The following is a 9,709-nucleotide window of genomic DNA, read 5'->3' on the forward strand; positions in this document are numbered from 1 at the left end:
CCATTATGCACAAAGTTATCTTTATCGTTGCAAAAAAATGAACCTTCTCAAACTTTTAGATAACTATCAAACGTTAAAATCTATAATACATTTGCTAAAAGAAACACGCTACACCAAATATAACTAAGACTAAAGACTCAAATTGGAACAAACTAAAACATGTAATCTATTGTAGGGAACTGCATCTGCTTGTCTTTATTGGCATGATGTAGGTGGTGTACCCAATATGATGAAGTGAGTGTTGTATGCACCCTAAAATGGTCACCTAAACTATGGCCCCCCATTATTCAATTTATCGATTTATCAATTTCCTGAATCAATGGTTTGCAATATTTTATTAAATCAATCCAAATCAATTTTCTTGATCAAATTTGATTATTTATTTTTCCAAGGTTGATCGTTTTATCCTAAGTATTATTTAATTAAAATAAAATCTCTCTTTTAATTAAATAAAATAAATCCCCATTTAATTAAAAGAAAACCTCTTTTTTAATTAAGTAATTCATCGACATTTAATTAATTAAGAGAAAAACCCCTCTTATAATTTAATTAAATATTTCCTATTTAATTAAAAGAACTTGCTCCATTTTAATTAAATAAATCCCCACTTAAAGAAGAAATAAAATAAATAAAAATTAAAAATTCATCTCCACTTAAATGCACATATTTCTAAGTGTGATTCCATTTAATTATTTTCCTATTTTCTCATTGGTAGATCTTTATTTCACACGGATCATTCTTTCTCCACCCTTGATTAAATCTTTTTGCCTCTTAATCTTAGTCATCTATTCTTCTTTATTAGGGAGAGCCCTCTCCTCATTTTACATACATGCACTCTATGCTATTGTTATGTTGTAGGTTTGGAGAGTGATTTTTGAAGGAGTTTGAATACTAAAGCTTTTTGTAGAGAACTTATATATTATTGTCTTCTTCTCTCATGCATCCATGGCTTCCATCATCATGATCCATCCTTGCATTTTCATATTAGCTTAGGTCTTGCTTTCATATATTAGATCTTGCCTTGATAGATTAGAGTTTGCATTGATAAATTAGATCTTGCATTATTTTACATTGTTATCATATATATTAGCTTTCATCTCCATTTGCATGCATATTTTGATCTTTGAATCTCTCATTTTATGGTGTACTTGCATGGGCACAAGCTAGGTCAAATAGAGGGCCTTCATTACAAACCCTTGCACTCCATGAATAGAGAGCTATGAGTTGCTATTTGAGACCTCATTCTTGAGAAATCTTGGATATAATGACTCATAGAAGTGTGCTCACATTTTAGGCATACATTTTTGGCACCCACCATGGGGCAACCTACCTTTACTTGCTGGTTTTGGGCATTTTTAGATCTAAACCCCTTGTACGGATTTGTTTGGAGACAAAAAACCCTAGATCTTAAAAATTTGATCATATCTACCAAACGGCTTGGTTTTTTAATCTAAATTTATTTCTGTAGGTTGGTGACACATAAAAAAAGTTTCAATCCAATTTTTAGATTTTTTCAAGGTATGCTTGAGTTTTTATAAATTTTTCTTGATTTTTCATGAAAAATCATTTTAAGGCACAAATTAGCACATTTTTCAGAAATTTTTTTTGGAAAGGTCTCTAAATTTTAAATAGGGTTTATTCTTTTTGTTTTGATTTTAGAGATTATATTAGTGATCAATAATTTGATTTTCAAAAATTGGTTTGTTTTGACAAAATGGCTCCCTAGGGCACAAATGAAATATATTTTTAAAATTCTAAATTTTTTTGGAAAGCTCTCTGATTTTTGATATGGGTCACTTTTTTTCATTTAGAGTTTTGGATCTAAATTCATATCATATAGGTTCAATCTTGTTGACTAGGTTAAAAATCATGATTAAATTGCACTTTATTTGTACAAATTACAATGCATGATATGAGTTGTCATTTTTCATGGAATCAAATAGTTCAATATATTTTCATGTGAATTTTCCTATTTCTTCATGATTTCATGCACTTGATTGAAGTTTTTGAAAGTAATTTGGAGGTCTATAGAGGAAAAAATGGAAAAAATTGGAAAGCATGAAATCAAGGTGCACACATTCCAAACCCTCTCATTTGAATTATGAAAGGTGATCATTGTGTTCTTTTTTATTCTAAAATAATTTTTTTCTTTTGTCAAATTGTTTGATGTCTCTTTCTGACATTGAAAAAAGGGCTTAAAATGAATCATTGACATTTGGATTTGAGCTTAAAATAGAAAAACCCCTTTTGTCTTTTAATCCTCAAGATTTTCTTATTGATGTTTTCTTCTTGCATCCTTGTTGAGTTTGAGGGGAACCTAAATAAGGGATCTTGATTTTTTTTTTTTTTTAGGGGGCCTACCTAGAGAAGTGATCACTCTAGGGGACAATCTCAACTCCTATGTTCTGGCAGAGTATAAATAGCATGACTTGAATCTAAATAAAAGTCTCTTGGAAGTAGCAATATTGTCAATCTTGGCTAAGCCCCAAAGAACTTTATAACTTTGGGAAGTGAAGGTGGAGATTGGGTTATCATTTCCTCCCAACTATTTGGTATTATTCTCTTTCATTTATGGATTTGGGGCTCGCGTACCTTGCATATATCAAGGACATCCCCTAGTTGAGGTTGTGCACTTTATAGAAATTTGAATAGGTTGTTGGTGTATTTGATGTGCTTGAATATTTTGAACCTTCCCCACTTTGAACAAAAGGGGACACATCCATGAAATTGAGCCTTAAGAATTCTTTCCTTTTATATGCTTTCAAAACCACTATGGGCTTTAAATTGTTGGAAATAACCAAGACTAACAAGGCTACTGAGAGGGGAGGGGTGAATCAGTAACCCTAAAACTTTAATTCAATTCTACATAATATCATATTTACCTTTCATTCATCTAATCTACTGTATGCATGAAAAGATAAACATTTGTAACACATGAACACACTGATTTGGTGACCTAGAAACCTTCCAATTAGAAAGTAAAATTGGGGTGGGGATGATGCCCACAAAACTTCAATATTGTAGTATAAAGTTGGTCGGTTAAGGCTTACAATGATCACTTCTAATGATTTTCCCTGTTAGGAGCAAGTAGGATTTCTAGATCCACCTTGTTAGAGGATTTACAAACATACAATGAAGTATGCACTCTGTTAGGAGATTTACAAAAGACTGTTAAGTCTACCCTGTTAAAGGATTTACAAACTAGTTCACCTGTTAGGATGAAGTAGTGGATCTGGTTACAACTGATTGCTAATAAGATCCCTTGTGCTCTAATCACTTGATGTGATGGATATAGCTTTTCTGCATCAATTGTTGACCTTACTGTATTCCTCTGTTCTGCTAGTGATTCACTTTTTCTCTTCTCAAAATATTGCAATATAACACCAACAATGATCAATATTTCATTATTTCAAATGATATATATCATTCCAATATTTACACTGGCAAGGTCGGCCAATCACAAGTAAACAAACATTACTAAGTCGGCAAGATAATAGAAAACTTGAGTTCCTCTAACTAACTCGGTGACCTTCTGATACTCGACATCCACTACAATACACTGCATTGTCATGCACTTGGTAAGAGTAGAGGCATGGTCCATACTAATCATTCTAAGTAGCTTGGAACTTGGTAACCATTGGTGACTCAGTGAATATTGTGTCACTTGGTAAAAATTGAATCCATTGATAACCTTCTTCACTTGGTAAACACTGATTCCTTCATTTACCTTGTTTACTCAGTAAACACTGATTCCTTCATTTACCTTGTTTACATGATAAACATTGATTCCTTCATTTACCTTGTTTACATGGTAAACAAAGATTCCTTCATTTACCTTATTTACATGATAAACACTAAGTTCTGTGTTTACCTTGTTCACTCAGTAAACACTAAGTTCTTTGTTTACCTTGATCACTCGGTAAACACTAAGTTCTACTAGTGACTTGGTGAGCACTGACTGCTTGGAGAACACTATGAAGCTCGGTAACCACTAACTGCTTGGAGAACACTATTCTCATTTTGTTTTACATCTCTTGCTCTATTTTCATCCTGATGATGGATCATGTAGTGTGATTCAAAATGTTGATGGTAAAAATCTCTACACAATCAAATCCAGAAACAAATATATTATGCAATGGATTGTGGAAATCTGATCTCTTTAATTGGTAAATACTGCTGAACTGCCCATATGCTCGATTTCCAAAGAAATGCTTAGTATAAATTGTAGACTGAGTGATGAGCTCGATAAGTATTCAAAATTGAATAAGTGTTGTAACTAATGAAAAATATATCATAATTCCAACAATCTCCCCCTTTGGCATTAATGACAAAAATACTTATGAGCCAAAACTTATATACAATATCTGATATACTGATGACTGATTCTACTGAATATACATGACTTCCTTACATATAACTCCCCCATACAATATACACAAGATATTTACATGAGTTATATGACTTTTATTCATAGTATCTCTTTGTCCCTTTGTACATTTATCTCACCAATATTTCTTTGTGAGTATCTCTTTCTCCCCCTTTTTGACAATAATGCCAAAGAATAAAATAATTTATTTACATAGAGACTCCAAAATGTGAGATAAAATTTAAATGTACTTGGAGAATGAGTTGCAAAGTCTTATCCTAGTTCTCTTGCAAGATTTTACATGTGGATAGAGCTATTTGAACTTCTGCAGAGAGTTCAATCACATGGTCTGCAACGGAGAAATTGTTGTCATGGATCAATGTTTTTGAATGGGCAATGTGCTTTTGCATTGTGTCCATGATGGGAAGGATCATATTCTGAATATCTAACAATGTAGATCAGATCCTTGACTCTTCTCTCAGCAATTTTGCTTGCTTTTCTAAAAAAAATTTGATCTTGAGCTGATGAGATGAGGTTGAACTGGGGTCAAGCTTTAGGTGTTGTGCACTTGCCTTCAGATCCTCATCTATCTTATTCAATTTCTCTCTTATTTCCTTAGTATACTTGGTAACATCACAAAGCTTAGAAAAAAGAGATGTTACATTATTAAAAAAAAAATCAATGTTGGCCAAAACTGTGGTTAATTCAACCTATTTTATTGCTATACGCTGAGCAATGTGCTCAAGCACCTTATTATCAAACTTCTTTTCTGCCTTCTCTATCAACTTTTCTTGATCGGAGGTATCCTCATTGAATTTATTGACTGCCTCTTCTAAATCTAGCAAAATGTGTTGAAAAGTATCAACATCAACACCTATAGCCTAAGTAATTATATTTTTTGCTTCATCAATAATTTTAAACTCTCTATCTCTCTCATTCCTTAGTTGTTTCTACTTTTCCTTTAGTTCTATGCGTTGACTGAGCAATCTTAGTTCATCAACTAAAGTAGTATCCATATCTATCTTGGGAATATCAATTTCAGTATCCAAGTCTACATCCTCATCAATTGTCTTTCCTGTAAGAAAAAGTTTTAATGGAGTCTTTGGTTTTTTTGTTGTACTAACATCTTTGTCTTTGAAAACAGAGACAATGGTTGATGAGGTTGGACTGGTTGTCAAAACTAGAATAGGACCAACTAAAGGAAGACTGAGAGAGGGGCTAAATGTATCCAAAATTGATATACTTCTCAAAATTGATGTGCATACTAAAATATTTACAATTGAAGAGCTTACTGGTGCCAAAATTGGTGCTAATGTAGCTGAAGTTGACAAAATTGGAGAACAAATTGGAAAACTTATTGTACATACTGTAGGAGGAATTGATACTTCTAATGTAGTGACTATTGCAATGGATGACTCAATAACTAAAGAAGTTACCTGCAGCTCGGTAGATTAAGTGCTTGGAACTTGCATTGGGAATACCTAGAATTGGGAGGAGATTGGTGAAGATTGAGCAATTGATGTGGTATTAGTGCTCACAATCTCACTAGTGGAAGCTGTATCTATAGTAACAAATTTTGGTGGAGATTGAGGAAGGGATGCAATAACTATTGCTGCAATTTTCACTGGATCATCTTCCTCCTTATCTGCCTCTTCAGCTTCTTCCTCCTTTTCTTCTTCCTCTTTATCTTCCATTAGTGCATGCAGTTCTCCTGGTGAGATTGTGATGGATGGAGTGCTATCAAGCTCATCATCATTGCTGCTGTCATCATCTTTAATTTCTACTGGGTCTTCACTAGGCTTATGTAGATGATAGATATTTTTCCACATGTTTGTAGCATCATTTACAACATGTTCAATGTCTTTAATCAAGATCAAATAGGTGTGGAATTTGATCATCATTTTACCTTCATGGCTTTTCATTTTAGTTTTTACTTCTGCTTCAGTGAGACTTGGTTGGAGATTCTTCAGAGATTGCTCATAAATATATTTTACCATTTGGGTGGCTGACTCCCATCTCGGTTGCAATCTCTCCAGTAGTTCTTTTGAGATTTGAGGGGCAATTTGGTTTGGAGAGTATTTCCATTTATCCATCTTACTGAGTACTAGCTCCTCAATCTGCATTTTCTTAGCATCAGTTCTAGTTTCAAATTTCAATGCTTTGAAATTTGTGATGCTAGCTCCTTCCTCCAATTGTTTGAGCCTTTGCTCGAATGAGGGTGCAGGCCTGACTAGTATAGGTTCCTGCTTACCTTTCCTGGTTCTTCTAGAAAACACTGTAGTAGGCTTCTTCTTAGGTTTGGTAATGATTACCTTACCTTTCTTCTTTGTCTATTCTTCTGCAAATTCTTCTTCTCCTTCTTCTTCACCTTCTTCATCTTCACCTTTTCCCTCGGTGAGCATAAGAGGACTGGTAGAAGTTTTTAATTTGGCTATTTTCCTCTTGCCCTTGCTTATGGCCTGTGGTAGCTTGATTTCAAGCTCAATTTTGGCCTTAGCTTCATCATAGGTTGCAAAAATTTGTTGCCTTGGGTCTACTGGCTCATTTACCAGTGCTTCTATGATATCTTTGGTTTCATCAATATTTACCTCATAGGGAAGAGGTTTCACCCATGCAACTCGGGGTCTGACTGCTTGAATGTATACCTTGTCACCCTCAACCATGAAGCATACATCATCCTTATAATCTTCAACAAGCTTTGGAGGAATTTTGAATCTGTTATTCATTCTTTCCTTGAAGTCTTCAAAATAATTATCCATAATACTATCAAAATTTTCACCCATTTCTGCTACAAATTCATTTATTTGATACAAAATTAGAATATCTTTTCTCCATACAACTATACCTTTTGAAGGGAAAAACTTTTTTACATAGAAAAATAAACAAACTAATAAAGAATCAAATTTACAAGAGTTGGTTTTTGAGGTCCTTATATTGTCCATGTTCTTATTAAGTTGTTTCAACAACACATCTGCTAGGTCAAACTCCATGTTTTTTTCATGACCTTATAGGCTAAGTCTACAGCCTCACAGGGCATGCTATTCAATCTGCTGGAACTATACATCTTATATGCAATTAAATAAATTCCAAATCTTAGCTCTGCATCAGATACATTATTAGGTTTCAATCCTCTACCATCCCATTTGGCTAGGGTCAGCTTCTGAATTTCATCCTGACTTAGGGTTTTAGTGGTTTTGGATTTGCTTAATATAGGTAAACCTGTGATCTTATGAATCATCTTCTTTGTTATTAGTATGGGTTGCTCTAACCACATTTGACCATTATGCACACAAAAAAAAAAATATCTTATCCATTTCATTTGAAAGTTCCTTGGGAAGTGCAGGATATGGGTCAAACCTTTGGAATTCAAATGTTTGAACTCGAGTTTGAGGGTTCCATCCATGCATAACTCGACTAGGGCATTATCCATATCTATTGTCCCTATCTCTTGAAAAATGCATTTGAAATGAGTATGAATGTCATTTATAAGTAGTACCTTTGATGGAATCTTCGATTGGGCTCCATGCGGATCGAGCGATTTAGCTATGGCAAGAATGAGCTTGAAGCTAGGTGCTTTCCATTCTACTCCCTTCACAAGCATTTTAGAGCCTCTCTTTGCCTTGCTGCTGCTGGTGCTTACAGATGCCATTGCTACTTGATGAGTGAATGATTTCATTAAACAAATTCTTTGCTGAAAAATCACTTCAAATTGCTTGAACTCACTTTTGCACTCTTGGAAACTTCTTCGCTCTGAATATTCTAAATTCACGATGAAAAATGAGATCAAATTTTGCCTTTTTGATGAAAAATCTACCATTAATGCTCAAGTACAAAGGTAGCTAAGATGACCTAGGGTTTTTCAAATAGTCATTGACTTACTTGATAAACCTTTCAACTCGGTGAACAAACAAAACCTTTCACATTACTGACCTAGCTCGGTTAAGTCTGAAACCAACCTTGCTCGGTAAATACATCACAGTGAACTATGTCTTATATCTGAAATACTGATTTTTCTTTTTCACTCTTTTATTTTGGAACTGCTTAGGATATTGCTTGAAGATGAAGTCCCTGATCCCCTTTTGATGAGTTTAATTAGAAGTGGAGTCACCCACTTCTTGAGTGACATTGCTATTATTGGAATCTTCTGGCTCGGTAGATTTTGGAATCCATTGTTGTCTCATCTATTTTTGAATGTTGTCAACTCTAGCTTTCTTTTCATCTTCAATTTTTCCTATATTCATGCAATTCTTGGATATATGACCAAGTTTGATACATGTATAACATCTTATAGTAGTATCCTTTTTTCTTAGGTGATGCTTTGCATAGTTTATTCCAATGTGTCCATATTCTCCACAATAGTGACATCTGCACCAAGTATTGTAGTCCCAACCAAATATTGCTTTGATAACTTGTTCTACTGGATTGAATGCTTTGGATCTACATTCAGATGCCTTATGACCTTGTTTCTTGCATTTGTGACATTTTCCCTCAAACTTTGGTTTCCCTTTGCATTCATTTGCTTTGTGACCATGTTGATTGCAATTGTAGCATTTACCATTGAATTTTTGTTTACCATTGCTCCAACATCTGTTAGATGTATGACCTAACTTACCACAGTGATTGCAAGTAGGTCTTTGATTCTTTTGGGTACCCTGTTTGGAAGATTCACCTTCTTCATTATATCCAAGGCCTGGTTTACCTTTTTGTCTATGAAGATTTTGCTCATTTTGCAAATTCAATTGATCCATATCTGCTTGAGATTTTATCATCCTTTCATTGACTTATTTTTCAACATTTAAGTCATTTTTCAAACTTTCATTGATTTGTCTTTCAGATCTCAGATCACTTTGTAAGCTTGCATTGATTTGTCTTTCAATGATTAAATCATTTCTCAAACTTTCATTTTCAGATCTTAGATTGATAATTTCTTCATTTGCATCAGATAGTTGCCCTACAAGATCTTCATGCTGAAGGGATTGATTATTTCTTACCTTTAAGTCTTCATTTTCCTTGTTTCTCTGTTCCAAAACTTCACATAGCCTGATGGATTGGATTTCGTGTTCTCTTTTGAGCTTTCTTACTTCTTCTTGCAGAGAACAATTCTTTGCTAGGGGTTCTTTGATTGCTTCATTAGCTTCATTTGAACTGCTTGATGGTAAAAGGTCTTTAGTCCTTTCTTCAATATACTGATGATCATTCATTTTTCTTGCAAGTTCATTCCTTCTTTTCAAAGATTGAGAAAGATGCTCCTTTGCTTCATTGAGTTGAGTCATGGCCATTTCCAGATCTAGCTTTTCATTCTCAATAGATTTGTCAAGTCTGAATATCTCCATTGTCCTTGAT

Source organism: Cupressus sempervirens, chromosome 4 (assembly GCF_028749045.1).
Source record: "Cupressus sempervirens isolate cs-2001-9-10 chromosome 4, ASM2874904v1, whole genome shotgun sequence".
NCBI classification, from domain to species: Eukaryota; Viridiplantae; Streptophyta; class Pinopsida; order Cupressales; family Cupressaceae; genus Cupressus; species Cupressus sempervirens.